Below are 18433 nucleotides of genomic sequence, written 5' to 3'. Positions count from 1 at the left end.
TGTGTGTGTGTGTGTGTGTGTGTGTGTGTGTGTGTGTGTGTGTGTGTTTTAATGAAAATAAGCATCATAGGAAGAAATCAGAATACAGAGAGAAAATGATGCCCTCTCCCAGGGACCCAGGAGTGGGTCACAACTTCAGCTAAAATGGCCATTTTGAGCTGCTGGCCTCCTCTTTCTGGACAGTAGAAGGAGATGGCCTTTTTATTGTTACAATTTTTTTCTATTTTATTTTTTCCATATTTTAGGAAAAAAAACTCTTAAATATCTCCTAAGGAAAGTAAAGGAATTGTTGGATCAGAGTTGCTTACATTTCATTGCGGTGGGGTTAGTCTCTCCCCAGTTGAATGAAATTTTATCGAGGGCAGGGGCAGTCTCACTTCTGTATTCCAGTACCTAGGGCAGTTCCTAGGCCACGACAGATACCTAATACAAGCATGTTTATTGATCGACTCCTTAGGGCCTCCACTGTGCATTATAACTTCTAGGTAGATAACATCCATCCACCAAGGATATCTTTATAAGCCATTTCTATTCCAAGAGTTGAGGAGGGGATCCTAAGATCATAATCCTAAAGCTGGAAGGAACCTTAGAGGTTCGCCCCATTTCACAGATGAGGCCCAGGGAATGTTGTGATTTATTCAATTTCACTTAAGTCGTATCAAAAGAGAAATTAGAACCCTCGTCCTCTGACTTTAGAGCCAGTGCTCCCTCTGAAGGATCAAGAAGGATAGGATTTTAGTAAAGGCTATTATTTACAGAGCAATTCAGAATTAGCAAAGGGTTTTGTTATATATTATACATTAATCACAAAGCATTTATACGTCAGGAGTTAAGAAGGAAGATCATAGCATCATAAAGCTAGAACTGGACAGGACCATCAAGGGACATTGAATTCAACTCCTTCACTTTAAAGACCCATTGACTCTAGACAAGTGAAGTGAATTCCCAAGCTCATACATGCAATAAATAGCAGAGCTTGGATTCAAGCCCACGTCTGATGCTTTCAAATCAAGTGCTCTTACCACTCCACCAAAGTTTAGGCAAGACACCGGCTTCAGGGAAGAATGAAGAGTAACTTCATTCATTCATTCATTCATTCATGCATGCATTCATTCATGCATTCATTCATTCTAGTTTTTATTTTATTTGTTGCTTTTGTTGTTGTTTTGGTGACACAATGGGGTTGTGATTTGCCCAGGATCACACAGCTAGTAAATGTCAAGTGTCTGAGGTCAGATTTGAACTCAGGTCTTTCTGACTCCAGGGCCAGTGCTCCATCCACTGTGCCACCTAGCTGCCCCCATTTTAGTTTTTAACATTCACTTTTATAAGATTTTGAGTTCCAGATTTTTTTCTTGCTCCCTCCCCTCCCCTTTCTCCAAGACAGTATGCATTCTGATATAGGCTATACATGTACATTCATATTAAACATATTTCCATATTAGTCATGTTGGGAAAGAAGAATCAGAACAAAAGGGAAAAACCATGAGTAAGAAAAAAAGAGAGAAAAAATAGCATGCTTTGATCTGTGTTCAGACTCCATGGTTCTTTCTTTGGATATGGACAGCATTTTCCATCGTGAATCTTTTGGAATTGTCTTAGGTCACTGTATTGTTGAGAAGAGTTAAGTCTGTCAAAGTTGGTCATTATACAATATTGCTGTTATTGTTACCCTGGTTCTGCTCACTTCATTCAGCATTAGTTCATGCAAGTCTTTCGCGGCTTTTCTGAAATCTGCCTGCTCATCATTACTCATGGAACGATAGTATTTCATTACATTTATATACCACGACTTGTTCAGTCATTCCCTGATTGATGGGCATCCCCTCAGTTTCTAATTCTTTGCCACCAAAAAAAGAACTGCTATAAATATTTTTGTACCTGTGGGTCCTTTCCCTTTTTTATGATCTCTTTGGAACACAGACCTAGTAGTGGTATTGCTGGATCAAAGGGTATGCACAGTTATATAGGCCTTTGGGCAAAGTTCCAAATTGCTCTTCAAAATGGTTGAATCAGTTCACAGCTCCACCAACAATGCGTTAGTATTCCAATTTTCCCTTATCTTCTCCAACATTTATTTTTCCTTTTCTGTCATATTAGCAATCTGATAGGTGTGAGGTGGTACCTCAAAGTTGTTTTAATTTGTATTTCTCTAATCAATAGTGATTTAGAGCATTTTATATGAATATAGATAGTTTTAATTTCTTTATTTGAAAACTGCCTTCATATCCTTTGACCATTTATCAATTGGTGAATGACTTGTGTTCTTATAAATTTGACTCAGTTCCCTATATATTTTAGAAATGAGGCCTTTATCAGAGACACTGCTTGTAAAAATTGTTTCCCAGCTTTCTGTAGGAAAAGTAAAATCTTATCATAAGATTCAAAGTAGAAAAGCATGTCACAGATCATCTAGTCCCTCCCTGACATGCTATAAATGAGAAAACTGAGGCCCATAGATTAATTGAGTTCCCAAAGGTCACATAAATAGAAGGGCTGGAATTTGAACCTATATCTTCCTACTCCAAATTCTCTGATCTTTCACAGCACTGGTTATAAGGTGAAGAAATGTAAGCAGAAGAAAGATAAGTTAACAAATAACCTAGAGGAGAAATTAAGACAAAAAGACAGAGTTTGGAAAGTTATGATGATTACAGTAATAATAATGGTAATAGATCTTCAATTGATATAGCTCTTTAAGATTTTGTAAATGGATATAATACACATCCAGAACAATCTATTTATTAAGCACCTATGGCATGTAAAGCACTATACTAGCTACTGAGGATGCAAAGACAAAATGAAAAACGATCTTTGCCCTCATAGAGTCTACAGTCTGGGGGAAGGTGGTGGAGGGAAGTAGACCATGATAAAGCAATATCAATTCATTTATCTAACCCTTGACACTACACCTTTCATATAACAGACATTTAATAGATATCTGTTGAATGTTTTTGTTTAATTGAATTCATTCAGCTACTTAGGAAAGGGTCACACATTTCCTCTTTGTAAGAAAGTAAAGTGTAAGCTCTCCAAGGGTAGACACAAGTTCTCTTTTGTAGTGCATTTCCAGGGATTAGTACTCTCTGGACCATTATACCACTTTAAAAATGCTTGTTGGTTGGTTTATTGAGCAAAAGGCATTGCCAGAAACAAAGCCACTGAACCCTACTGTTGGCAGAGGTATTGACAAACATGTTTAGGAAAGTCTAGTGTGCAATCCAATCTGTTTCCAAGCCCTGTCAATTTTACGTTCATAATATCTCTTGTACATACCCCCTTCTCTCCTCTGATACAGCAACCACTCAGGGGTAGGCCCTCAATACTTCCCACTCACACTACTGCAGTAGCCTGCTGAGTGAGTATCCCTGCCTCAAGTCTCTCTTCACTTCAGTCCATCCTCCACTCAGCTTCTAAATTGATCGTCTTAAAGCACAGGACTGACCATATCCCAGTCAGCACTCGGTCCACTCCTGTTCAATAAATGCTTTATCAACACCTCCAGGATCAGAAATAAAATCCTCTTCATTGTCCAAAGCTCTTCCTAACCTCGTCCATGTCCAGGAACAAAAGTTTCCTTGCTGTTCCTCCCACAATACACTCCATCTCCCAACTATCTGCATTTCCTTAGCTATCTCATGCCTGGAATTCTCCCCCTATCTCTGCCCCCTGTCTTCTCTGGTTTCCCTCAAGTCTCAGCTAAAATGTCATCTTCTACAACAAGTCCTGCTTAATACTTAATGCTAATGCCCTCCTTCTATTGATTATGCTCAATTTATCCTGTCTGTGGTGTATTCATCCATAGTCATTTGCATGTTGTCTCCCCCATTAGACTGTAAGCTCCTTGAGGGCAGGAACTGTCTTTCACCTTTCTTTGTATCTCCAGCACTTAGCACAGTGCCTTGCTCATAGAAAATGGTTAATAAATGTGTATTGACTATCTGACCTGCACCTCTAGCATGTTAGGTATTTGCTATTCACCAAACTTAGGCAAGGAGCCTCAAGCTTTCGATCTAGGAAGAAATAAAACATAATCATTGTCATTTCTTCACCTGAGACAATAAAGCTAATGCCAAATTGTAATGAGTAACCTAGAAATACATCTTTGTTTTTTAAAAATGCAGGCTTTTTATTTAATGTAGTATCTAGGATCTTGAAAAGCTCAAATCAAATTTTGGAACACCAAAGTATATGTTAAATACCTCAACTCAATAAAGAAATCCTCTTGTACATAGTTTTATAGTGGGAACAATCACAGCCTAATATGCCGGACTTAGGAATATCCATTTTATCTATTCCATACACTGTGGTTGTTTAAGGCAAGGTATGGCCTGCAGTTCAACTTTGCTTGCTTCTCCTCCTTCCTTCTAGGAAAAAATACAGTTTATATTGTTTATTTTACTTTATTTTATTTTACCCTTGGTTCAGTTTGATTAAAAAAAAGTCAGAAATTCAGCCTTTTTGTTTAAATGACAAAAAAAGTCTCTGCAGATTTCCCTCTGAATCACAGAAATCTCCTTGGAAAACTATGTGTTTGGGGGCAATTGCTATATTGGTTTTCATATTTTAATTTTATTGCCAAATATTTAAATATATTCGATAACTGCAGATGGAAACTGAAGGATCTTAAGAATGTGTTCAAGGCGATTACATTAGGGGCCACCAAGTAATTCACGCATCTGCAGGGATTGCCTGGGCTAAGTGAATTCTTAGCAGGTTTATAAGAAACCTTTCAGAAAGAGTTTTTAAGTTTACTTTTTAATCAGAAAATCTGAATCCTATAGTCTTGAAAATTGTGAACATTTTGCTATTCCTTCCTGTTACAAGTCTCATTTAGGGTGTGATTGAAGAATTGTTTTTATTTGTCTGTTTATTTGTTTGTTTAAAGGAAGGTAGAGCATCCTCTAAGACTGTAAGATATACTTCTTCAAGAGGCCCATTCTCTAGCAAAATCACAGGAGACCTTAATGATGCAAACCATTGGGAGTTTTCAGCCACTATGTGGTAGTACATGTAAGTCTAATATTATAACATTTCTCATGAAAATTTATAATCAAAATATTCTTGTTGTGAGCTACAAAGCTCACCCTTTCTTTTCTTCCTTCCTTCCTTCCTTCTCCCTCCATCCTTTCCTTTCATCTTTCCTTCCTTCCTTCCTTCCTTTTTCTCCCTTCCTTCCTTCCTCCTTCTTCCCTCCCTCCCTCTCTTCCATTCCTTCCTTCCTTCCTTCCTTCCTTCCTTCCTTCCTTCCTACCTTCCTTCCTACCTTCCTTCCTTCCTTTCTTCCTTCCTCTCTACCTACCTTCCTAGTATCTGGGACATAACTGAACTCCCAATATGGATCCTCTAGGGAACAGCTATCCAGGTACGAAGTACTATGTGATTCTGGATCCATTAAAACATAATTCATGAGCCCCCATCGATCAGTTTACCTTGAATTGACTGAAGTCACAATTTATTCAATACAAAAGCTCCCGGTGGGGAGCAGACCTCATGAGAACAGTATGATGGCATCATTAGAAAACATCAGCAGCTTTCCACATTGGAGTCATGAATCGCCTGCTCCCCACTGGTGTCAAACTTTCCTCTGAATGCTTCTCAGGCAGACGCATGGTATCCACTGGACACTGGTCTACCATAATCTCCATCAGAGATGCTCCAGAGATTCTGCTCTACTCGACGCACTCAGCTATAATCTTCACTGAATGCTACTTAGCTGCTTCCAGATTCCAGCTTAGCTGAAATCTTTGGCTACTTCTTCTTCATGGAGGATAAGGTAACATTTTTGTTTTATTTCAGCTTAAAACCTCACAAGCTTTTTTCCAGCTACGTTAGAAAAGAAAGAAACTTTTGCCTGGGAACCAACCCCCCCCCCCCCCCCCCAAACCCCCTTTGGCTTTTCCCATATCTTTCCTTCAGATTCTTGGCTCTTATTATCTCTGCAGTAGGAGATACTTAGCCCCAGATTCCACACTCCATTTAGGAAAAAAAAGAACAGTTTCTTTTTAGCTAACTTTGAGGCCTTCTCTTAACACTTTGCTTCTTTCTTTTCTGCCTTCTACTTCCTACTTGAAAAGGTAGTCATAGTAGTAGACTTATATTTACATAATGATTTTAGACTTGTAAAGTGCTTTCTGTAAATCGTCTCTTTTGATTCCCAAAACAACCCTATGAAGTAGTTACCATCATTATCCCCATTTTACAAATGAGAAAACTGAGACTTAAAGACAAAGCTTATCTAGAATTCAGTTCCATCATCTCATTTTTAGATTCTGGATTGAAGTTCCCCTTGAAATGATCTATTATTCCCAATAAGAAAGAAAAGAAGAGAATAATTCAGACCACAAAGGTCACGAAGATATTCCTTTTTTATTTTGATTGGAACTTACTGAGAGAAAAACTTTCAACTTGGGAACAGGCAAAATGCAATCACATGGTCAGATAGCTGTGTATATTCCCTGGAAATTTTTAGCAGAAAGTTTTAGAGTACATCTTTAATCTTTTTAAAAATAAAAGATGTCATGAATTTATCTTTAACAGTCTTTTATCATATATGAAAATAAATTCACCTGATCATTCTAACCTTGTGGTTCACACCAATGAGAGTACTTCATAATGAATACAGACCCATTTTAACAGCTAATTTTTAAATGGCAAAGAACTCTAATTCCTATTTATGTTGTGTTTTTCTATTTATCCTCTCTTTTCTAGCATGTGCCCCAGATTATAGATGAGAAGACGGATATCGTAAGCATGACCAAAAGAATCAGACTTAGGGTAGAGTGAGTTCTAGGCGCATTCAGCAACACTAAGAAAAGAGCAGCTGGAATTAGTCAATTGGCTACTTTGAAAATAGCTTTTACTAGCCCATTCATTTTCCAAGGCCTGATTTCTGTGAATTAGTCCCTGTAAAAACCATGAGAGAGACAGTGGTTTTAGTCATGCATTAACCCTGAATTAGCTTGGTAAATGATGATATTCAAGGAGATTATTATTAAACAATTTAAAATCCAGAGAAGAGAAGACAAAAGGAGAAGGGGAGAGAGAATGAGAAAGAGAAAAAGAAGAGTGAAAGAAAAAGAGAGAGAGCAAAAATAGAGGAAAAGAGAAAGAGGAGGAAAGAGAGAAGAGAGAGAAAGAAAGAGAGAGAGAAAGAGAGAGAGAGAGAGAGAGAGAGAGAGAGAGAATGCCTCCATATATTTTAGTACATGGTCTTTCAGAGTTCCCATGACTAATAGAATTCTTTTGTCTTCAACATGGTGAGGAGCCTCTGCAAACTTTGCTAGATGGTTCTGCAGGTGATAGATAACATCGCCTCACTAACCAACATTAAAACCTTTCCTATTTGCTAGGACCTTCCAGGGTTTACACTCTAGTGGTAAAGCCTTAAAAAATTCAGAGTCATCTCTATTTCAGATAAGATATCAGAAGAGGATCTTACTAAAATAATAAATGATGTTACAGTTACTTTTAGCAGACTCCAGAAGTGAAACTAATATCCAGAGAGATATTACAAGATGTACTTTTACAAAGTCATCTGGCAAGTAGAAAGAGTCAAGAGTGGAAAGAGCCAACATGGTGTGCTCAGAACATCATTGGATTTGAAGTACCTAGGTTCAAATCCCAGGTCTTTTTATTAACTGTGTGACTTTGAGCAAATCACTTAACACTTCTAAGCTTCAATTCCATGGCAGGTAAAAGGAAAGAATGGATCAGATCCTCTCCACAGTCCCTTCTAGGGCTACCTCGTCTGAATTTCTAGGGCACTTCTTCATTCATATCACCATTCTCTCTTCTGCAACTAAAGAAAAATCTTAGAATCATAGGACAAGTAGGGGCCATAAAGATAATTCAAACCAACTCTAATGTTATTGATCATGAAACTGAGGCCCAGAGAAATGAAAGTGACATATCCAAACTTGCAGAGCTAGGATGAAAAGCCAGGACTTTCTACCATCCTAACATTTGTTGCCTTGTACTAGGTGTCAGCTTTGATTTTATTTTCAAATCTGAATAGACCACCTTTGGAGAAGAGAAATCTGTAATTTAGTTTATCATATACAAATAAACAGGGAAGTGGCGTAGTAGTTAGTGTCAGACTTGGAGTCAAGAACATTTCAGTTCAAATTCTGGCTCAGATGCTTAGTATTCTGTCCCTTAAATTCTCTCAGCCTCAGTTTCTTCATCTGTAAAAGGAGGATAATAAACAGCACTAACTTTACAGGGTTGTTCTGAGGATGAAAATTATATATTAATTACATATCAATTATATTATATGCCCACATATAATTATATATCTATATTCATCTATCTATCTGTATTTATACCTATCTATCTATCCATTTCTATATCTATATCTATATATCTCAAGTTCATTGAAAACCTTAAAGTGCTATATAAATGTGATCCTTAATATTCCTATTCATTATTTGGCTGTTTGGTAATCTAAAAGTTACAACATTTCACAATTCAATTCAGCAAACATTTGCTTTATGCTAAGCAGCGTATTAGATGGGACTGACATCTAATTGACTGACATCATTTTTGTTGGCATTGTTTGTGCAGACCTGTTATTTCATTGAAGTGGGGTGCTTCGTGGTGAGAAAGCTCAGTCTACAAATGTGCATCTGTAGCATCTATGCAATCTATGGTCTTTGAGAGCTGCCTGAGTCACTGAGAAATGAGGTGATATCCCTAGAGTCACAGTGGGAAGTATCTTAGGAAGGATTTGAACCAAGTTTTCCTATCCTTGAATGCTAATATCTATATCCTACCCCTCACACAGCCTCCCTGGCTCAGGGGATTTACAAACAAAGAATGAAAAAAAAATTCTGTCCTTAAGGAATTCATGATCCACTGGGATAAAAACACTGCCCACAGAATGTATTGTCTTATTGGAACCTAATCAGGTAACAATAATACCTGATAACCATATCGATTTTCAGGTTTGCCACATATGTTACACATATTTGAGACTCATAGCAACCCTGAGGGCAAGTATAATAACTCCTATTTTACAAATGAGTAAACTGGGGTTCACAGAGGTAAATTAATTCTTCCTCCCCATCAATATGATGCCAAAAGCCCTGGAAGACAGAAGTATTGGAGGGCATGGTTCTGATCTCCCACTGGTCTCTGCCCAGGAAAGGGAAGTGCCCAGGATGACACCACCAGAGCCAGTGTATAGAAAATCAGCAAATTCAAAAGTGTTGAATGGGGGTGATTTGGAGGGAGAGGTCAATGTCAACCACTACTTTAGAGAGTAATTTTTTTTAATATTTCTCCTTACATTATACTATGTTTGATGCATTTATTTACAAGGGTAATTATTTATTTCTTTAGGTAACAACTTCATTAGTTAGTTACATGCAAAAGGTGTTCCCTTGTGTAAGAAATGTAAAATCCAGACATACTTGCAAAATGCAAATGCAGTTTCATTTACTAAGGGCTATGATAAAGGCAGAATATTTTCTTAAGCAATTAGCTTTGGGAATACAAATGTAAACATGGATGCAATGAATGAAATTGCTAAATACTTTACCCTGTTCATAGAGTGTTCTTTGCTGACTGGTTTTCCAGGTCTCTTTTGAATAGAGGCAGCAAAAAGAACTTTGGCCCTAGAGTTAGAGGCCTTGGGTTTGAATTCTACCTTTGGTGCTTACCACCTATATGACATCAGGCAAGACATAATATCCCAGGACTCAGTTTACTCATCTGTAAAATGAGGTTGGATGGACTAGACCTCCTTTCCTCACTTCCTCTCTCTCTTTCTCCTTTCTTTCTTTTCTCTCAGCCTTCTTTCCTTCCTTCTTCCTTCCTCCAAGGTCCTTTACAGCTCTAGATTTATAAGTCTATCAATTTTTCTGGGGCTTCATCATGGTATTCAATTTGATCTGGGGCTCTGGAAGGCTATGCCAATAGCATATAAACTCTGCTGGGCCTTCTGAAATGGTAAAGGCCTTGAAGATGGGACTCATGATGCTCTATACATTTGCTGTCTGAAGATCATCATAACTAAGTTTTGAGAAGTTCATGACTATGATAGATGAACTAAGTCACTCAACTAGAATTTACTAAGCTCCTACTATGTGCTAAGCATTCTAATAAACATGGGTGTACAAAGAAATACAAAAAGAGAAGTCCCTGCTCACAAGGAGCTCACATCAACCGTTAAACATCAGCTACTGAGGCAGAGAATAGTTGGGATCAGTATAGTCATGCCGATGAAATTGTATGTCCTTGAAGTATTTTCTCTATAGCAGATATGTGTGTAATGTCAAGAAGGCAACTTTTCTTTTACTAGTATCCATTGAGCTGTTCTACTCATTTACAAAACATCATGGTTGCTGGTGACAGAGGATTATAGCAGTCTTACCTCACAAAAAAGCCCAGAGCAGTGATGAGGAAAATGAGCCTGCTGAAAACTTGGCATAAGACCAAACCAGATCATCCCAAGAGCATTTCTAGTTAAAACTGAAAGAACAACAAATAGATGTGAAACTGAATCAATAAGCTGGCATTAGTGTGGCCAAGGATTCTCATCATCAGTGGCAGCAGAACCACAGCTTTTGGACTCTCATGTGGCAGTACATTATATGCCATGTGAGGAAATGGAAATGTCATAGGAGAAAATGAAGTCAGAAAAAGTAGCTGGACCCATTCAAGTTTATATAAAGAAAATTCATGCTGGAAGTGACATGATTTTAAAGACCCTAGTAATTTCTAGAAATGCCAGACAGTGGAGCATCATGGTGAGGTGTGATGAGTGTTAATCTTATTAATCTTTCCTTCCCTTTCTTCCTTCCTCCCTCCCTTCCTCCTTTCTTTCCCTCCCTTCCTCTTTCCCTTATTTTTTTCCTTTTTCCTCCTTTTCTTCCCTCCCTCCCTTCCTCCCTTCTCTTTTCCTTCCTTCCTTCCTTCCTTCCTTCCTTCCTTCCTTCTTTCCTGTCTGCTTGCCTGTATTCAAATCCTAACTCTGCACTTACTGCCTTTGTGACTTTGGCCAAGGCATTTCAACTCTTCAGACATAAATTCCCCACTCTGTAAAGCGTATCCAGGTCGCCTCTAAGGTTCCCTCCAGCCCTAGATTTGTGATTATAATGTTTTTTTCAAAAGTGGCAGTAATGAGATTGCTCAAATGGGGATATACAATGGGAAGATGCCCCCAAAATGGAAAAGTTCATTAGGTGGTATCATTATTCCAAAAAAGGCAAGCAGGAAGGCACCTTTAATGATAAGTCCATATTCCCATATTTTTCATCCTCTAAAATTTTAAGGATGAAGAAAAGAAACAAAAGGCTTAAATACTATGCCAAAACTCCATGCCTCTATGGCATCAATATATTTTTTCAAGAAGAATCAGAAATTCACATGATGATCTTAACATTGCAAAAAATGAAACTGATCCTTTTGACAAGAAGCAGGTAACCCCATTGATAACCCCTTGTTTTTTGGTTATAAATTTTTAAATCATCAACCTAAATTTGTAAAATCAATAATTTATTAGAGCAAAATGAAACATATTAAAATTAAATACTATTTTTTTGGTTAGAAAGAGGAATGTAAGAAAAAAGATGATGTGGATTTTTAAATGCCTCTGCTCCGACTATAATGTAGGGAAAGCCAAAGTTATAGTCACACTGCCTGTTTGTCACACTAGTATCTGCCTAATGTTAAAAGTCTCATAAGAATATACTCAGTATGATAGGAGCATTTAGATAATTATTACAGGATGGGAAATCAGTAACACCATTGACATATGCTTACCAAGGAAATCATATTTCCATGTAACTGTGAAACTATAAAGTCTTTTTGAGAATTGTTTATGCACATATCAATCAATCAACAAACATTTCATCATCAGTATTAGGCACTGTACCAAACTGAAAAGGATGCAAAGATAGTCCCTGTCTTCAATGTGCTTAAATTCTAAATCAAATAACTGCTAATATTTATAAAGTACTTCAAGCTTTGCAAAAGGTACTTTGAAAAAAATTTAAAGTGCTGTATAAATATTAGCAATGATTATTATCATGATTTTTATTCTCAGTTAATGAAATTGTGAGAAAGGAACAGACAAGGATTTTCAAATTATTTTCTATATTAGAATACATTTTCATAGTCTTTCAGTTGATTGAGGGATATGGAAAATATTTGATTCACTGTATTTATTGTTTATTGATTATAAAGAAATATTTGACACATGAAAGCAAAATTTGGTTCTTCTCCAATGAGCTTGGATCATATACGATTCCTTGCTAGATGCAATCAATAATAACATTTTTCAGTGATCCTCTGATTATCAATGAAATGAAGATGTATCCTTATTAAACACATTCACTGCTGTCATGAAAGATGGCCCCGGCAAAATCAAAATGGAGGACATATTCCAGGTTGATAGCAGTGTCCTTTAAATGCTCCTGTTTGCAGATAAATGGTTGTCAGATTGGATAGGATTAGGTGATCTTCTGATTGAATGGAGCTCAGACATACTACTTTAATGAGATCCAGATTGAGCAAATGAGATGGGTTTAAGTAATCCACCCAGGAAGACACAATAGGTTGAAGAAGAATGAATATGGACAGACTGTCAGTTAGATGGAAAGCACACTAAGCTATCAGTCTAGCTGGCCTGTGTAGGTAGGTAATAAAGCACTGTCCCCAGAATTGTATTGAAGGTGGAGGGTGGAATAGATTGCATTTGGTTATTAGATAACTCTTTCAATAATCCCATGCTGTCCCTTGTCACCAAAACCCATCTTCTTAATGCTATTATTCACCCGATGATGCTATCTGATCATGAATCATGGAACACCGTGATGGCAGAAGACTCAAATGTGCAGCTGACAGAAAGAACAATGACAGGATGCATAGTGGATTTAGGTAGGCTGCAGCATGTTTTCACTGATGGCTCCCAAGCAAGAAGTGGTATAAAAGACAATAACCAGCAAATATAGCAATGGGAAAGATGAACCAGTTATGTAGAGACAGTGTGGTATTTCCTTAATCATCCAAGTGTTGCCCTGGTATCCATGAACTAATGAATGCTCCAAAAGGAGGCTCAAGAATGCTTTTAGTAGACCATCAATGGAAAATTTTATAAGAACACGGACTAGAATCTTACAGAATAAGAAGACATAGATGAAATATGGCTTGCATTGGTGAAATAGAATGGCCCAGAGGAAAAAGTACTAATTCTAGAGTCAGAGGTTCTAGGTTTGATTCCTTTCTTGGATCCTTACAATCTATATGATATTGAGCAAGTAACTCAACCTCCTTGGGGCTCAGTTTACTTATCTGTAAAATAAGGGGGTTGATCGGCTGAAGACATCTCTGAAGCCCCCAATAGCCCTAGATCCATCATCTGTGAAGGAAGCTAGTTAACACATTAGATAGAGTCGTGGCCTTGGATTCAGGAAGATCTGAACACAGTGATTATCATTTAGCACAGTGCCTGGCAAAAAGTAGGCACTTAATAAATGCTAGCTGACTAGTTTACTGACCTGAAGTTGAAGCCTGCCTCAAATATTTATTTATAAGTTCTATAATCCTGAGCAAATTACTTAACTTCTCCGAGCCTCAGTTACCTTACGTATAAAATGAGGAGTTCAACTTGATGGTCTCTAAGGTCCCTTACAATTCTAAATCTATGAACCCATGACCTTGAGAGGACCCAGAGCAATGTTAGTTACTGATGCCATATCAAAGGACCATTGGAACGTCAAAGTCTTTTACAACTGCATATCATTTCTTAAGAGACTCAAGAAATGATCTCCCAGATGGCACAAAAGGAGGGAAAAGGTCTCATGGAAAGGGAGGCATTGCCATAACTTTCCTGATTTCTTTCAGTCATCCTTATATTCCATACACAGCCAGTAACCATCCAAGGGTAAAAGTGGAGCCCATCCTCATGCTTGCCTGCTCACATGAACCATAGTCAAATTTTAATTCTGATACAAGGCCCTAGGTATTACAGAGATGCTAGAAATCCTAGGACAGTTTAGAGTATAGTTCCCTTGGTGTCTTTAAGATATATATTTAAACCTTCAGAAGCTTCAAAGTCACTTGAAAGAAAACAAACTTGAAATAACCCACTGGATATCTACAAATGGGGTGGTTGGTAGAGCCATTCCTGCCCAAAGGTGGGCAAAAAAAGCAAACACCTGGCAAATACAGTATGTTCTCATCAGAAACAACACAATGACAGGGCCCAGGTGTTGAAAGTGGGGCACCTTATCTATGCCTTCCCCAGCTCTGTGGTAAGCACTTCAAAAGAAAGGCGCTGAGAGCCCTCTGAACAATGACAGTCACAGGTGTTTCTTCAGTTGGTATCAAGTCAAAACCCATCCAGTCTAAAGGGGAGGCTAATAGACCATCATGCTAATAAAGTCCTTGAAGAGGATAAGTAAAACCAGGATCCTTTCCAGCCTTCATGAATGTAAGATAGCGTGGCCATCCTAATGATTTCATCTCACTCTCTGGTGAATCTTGTAAGGAAACCAGCTACCTGATCCTTTAATCCTACTAACATTTTACAAAGGAAGATTCAAATGAGCCTTGTTTATTCCAGATGCTTTATATGCAAATGAGCATCAGAATGGCATTGACTAAAATGTGAAACTGGCAGGGTGATCTCCTAGGAAGAAATGCTCCTGCCTGGACCTGGTCCCTAAAAATATATTTTCCCAATTTTTGCAGTTTGTCCTGACCCCACACATCCTTCCCTCACCTCTTGGGAAGAGTTCAAGATTCCCTGCATTTCAACCATTCACATCAAAATAGTTGATAAACTTATCTGGTTCTCTTTGTCTGTAGTTGTCTTTGACTTTCCCCAAATGATGAGCAATTGGCTGTCTCTGCTTGCCATGAAAACATTACCTATGCAGTATTAATCAGAGGTTGCAAGTCAAATATTAAGACGGCTCCTCAGGGTAATCTGGTGGTACAGCTTTGCCATTTCAGTTTCCCCTCTGCAACTCTAACGAGACAAGGGAGACGGAAACACTGAGCATGGAATTATTTATTTAAAGCGACAATCTGAGGCAGACAGTCTCAGGGTAGAGCTTGCTTACTCTCTCCCATAATAGAAGTGGCATCTTAATGCAGAATGGTGCATGGCATCCTCTTTGCTATGAGTCAGCTCTCACATTCAACCCCCATAGCCCTGTATTTGCCCTCCAGCGTGCCCGCATGCTTCGGTTCAAAGTGGAAGTAAGCAACGAATGCTCTTAATTTCAGATGATTTATTGGGGACAGGCAGAGAAACTGGTCTGGTCAAAGTCTGTTGGTGTTTGCTTTCGATGTCTCAGGGGCAATGTGAAGACACTACAGGCATTGTAAGACAGACCAGTTCAAGAGCTAGGAGGCGGTGTGGCACAGTGGAAAGCACCTTGACTCTGGCACCAGAGGACTGGGGTACAAATCCAGCCTTTCTCTGATCCTTATTATCTGTTTGACCTTGTATAAACCATTAAAGGTCCCTGGGGCTCAGTTTCCATGCCTGTAAAATGAGGCGACTAGACTATATGGATCCACCTCCTACAAGAAGTGTTTCTTATTTCACACAGTGCCTCCCACCACCACAATACACTGGAAATTCCTTCACATTCAGTTACATGTTATTCTATTCATTGAGCTGTTTACTCATCTCTGTTCTGTACAATGTAAGCTCCTTGAGGGCAGGGGCTATTTCATTTTTGTCTTTGTATATGCTTAGCTCAGTGTCTGACACACAATAGGTATATAGCAAATGTTTGTTTAATTGGATTTAAATAAAATTACCAGGAACATGGAAAACACTCACTGCTACTAAATAAAGATTGATGGGGGGTCTCTATACTCTTTGGGGGTCATTTAGACCATGGTGGGATACTCGCATAACCTATTTTCCTGGGGTTATTACAACGGAGATTATTTTTAAAGCACGAAACACTGTAGAAATATGAACTATTGTGATTGTCCTATGGACGGCAGCTACCATGGAGAAATTACAACTCTTCCCATACAGTTGTAGTCTCCCCCAGGGAGGAATAAGACCACCGAAGCCTTACTAAGAACCCTAGCCTTTTCTCTGAATTCTGGTCACACCACATGCTCTTGTGGGGATAATTATGTAATAGTAAATATCTATGTCTTATAGAATGACACAGCAAATGAGTACTTCTTTCCTTCCTTCCTTCCTTCCTTCCTTCCTTCCTTCCTTCCTTCCTTTCTTTCCTTCTTTCTTCTCCTTTCTTTTCTTCTTCCTCTTCTTTTTCTCCATCTTCCTAGCCATCCTCTTCTTCTTCATCATCATTTCTACCCACAAGGTTTCTATCCTAGCCCAATATGATATAGTGGAAATTGTGCAAATTGGATGTTGTGTGCCCTTGGTTTTAGTCCCAGCACTGTACTGACTAGCTGTGTGAGCTTGGCCAAGTCACTTTCATTTCCTTGTACTTCATTTCTTTATCTAAAATAAAAGCATTGAATTAGATCATATCTAAAGTCCCTTTGAGCTCTAAAATTTGTGGAAGAAAATTCTGAAGTACACAAATTACAACATACTGTAGTCCTGGCTTACTGTGAAATGTAGTCAAGTTAGGAAAGGATTAATGGCCCCAGTTTCATAGTTAGGTTTCTTTTTTTTTCTTTTTTTTTCTGCAGATGTAGAAGCTAGGAGAATTAAGGTTTTGCTTGACCACAATATAGAATCTGGATAGTAAGTTAAGGACAATGAAAATAGAATGATAAAACTAAGAGAAATATTGAAGCAATCTTGAAAATGTGGAGCTTAAACAAGCACAACTCATAACCATATATATGTGTATGTTTGTGTGTGCAAGGATGTATGAGAAAAAGAAAGGTAATCACTTACCTCTTGAGGTTGTTATAAGGAAGCAAAGATACAAAATGCTTCATAAACGTGAGAGGCAGCACCATGTAGTTGCAACAGCACTGTATCTTGATGAAAAGATACAGGGTTGGGGGCAGCTAGGTGGCACAGTGGATAGAGCACCGGCCCTGAAGTCAGGAGGACTTGAGTTCAAATCTGACCTCAGAAACTTACTAGCTGTGTGACCCTGGGCAAGTCACTTAACCCCAATTGCCTAAGGGGAAAAAAAACAGGGTTCAAATCTTTTCCCTGGTGTTTACTACTTCTTTGACCTTAGAGAAGTCAAGTAACTTCCCTGGGCCTCAGTTTCTTTATCTGTAAAATGAAGAGGATAGACTAGATGCCCTTTGTAATCCCTGCCAGCTTTGAATCTGTGCTTTGAATATATCAAATATTACTACTATCTCTGGATCCCATCTTTGCACGGTAGAAATGGCAGGCTATATAAATGAAGGACAGGGTCAGTTCCCATAGCCACCCACTCCAAAAACTTGATAACATATTGGACAAAGTGCAATTTGCCTTTTTCTTCTATTTAAATGCACACCAGATCTTTCCTCTGATTCCTCCTTGTGCTATGGTAGTGACTTGGGTTTCTTGATGTCTATGTCATGTGAGAACAATTTTGGAAAGATCTACCAAGCTAAAAGGACTTCAGCTGTGATCCCAATAACACTCTCCTTTTAGAAGATCAGCCTTGCTAAGTAAGGGACAGCTAGGTGGCACAGTGAATAGTGCCAGGCCTGGAGTCAGGAAGAGCTGAGTTCAAATCTGGCTTCATACACTTCCTAACTACGTGACCCTGGGCAAGCCACTTAACTCTGTTTACCTTAGTTTCCGTATTTGTAAAACGAGCTAGAGAAGTGGTAAATCACTCCAGTATCTTTGCCAAGAGAACTGCAAAGTGGGTCACAAATAGTCAGACACAATTGGAACAACTCAACGACAACAACAAACAAACTAGCTAGGAGAAACTTACCTCGAGAAAACTGACCACCAGGTAACAGTCTTCTGTTTTTAGCACTACAGCTCCTGAAATGGTTTGCTAAGTAAGGCAAGGATGGATTGCAATCTGCCTGAAGTATAGCCTGAAGGTTCCTAGATGCAGAGCTGAAAGATATCTCCAGGAAATAACTTTCCAACGTTTCCCACAAGCTGAATGAATTGAAGAAAAAAATGGTTCTTGGAAATATTCTTTCCACATTAGTGCCCATGTGGTCCATTAAACCAAGTATGGGGAGGAAACTATCTAAAGCATAATAAGATACTGTGGGTTTTGCCTTCCCTGTTCTCCACTCTGAATTGTTTCTGCCTGCTCGCTTTCCGTCTCCCGATTGGGCAGACGCTGCCAGTCCGAGAAAGGAAGGGAGTTTGGAAATGGAACTGGGCAATGGGGTGATGATGCTTGAACTGAACAAGACATACTAAGGAACTTATGTAGATTCTAGGCTTTGTCTCTCCCAATTTCCCACTCCCAGGGCTACAATAATGAATGAAATCTCATTTAGTGATCTGAGATGAGCCCCAGACTCTAACTCATAAGACGAGTTCCAAATGTGA

This window comes from Vombatus ursinus, unplaced genomic scaffold (assembly GCF_900497805.2).
Source record: "Vombatus ursinus unplaced genomic scaffold, bare-nosed wombat genome assembly UNPS02014799.1, whole genome shotgun sequence".
Taxonomy (NCBI): Eukaryota; Metazoa; Chordata; class Mammalia; order Diprotodontia; family Vombatidae; genus Vombatus; species Vombatus ursinus.
This window is presented reverse-complemented; position numbering follows the sequence as displayed.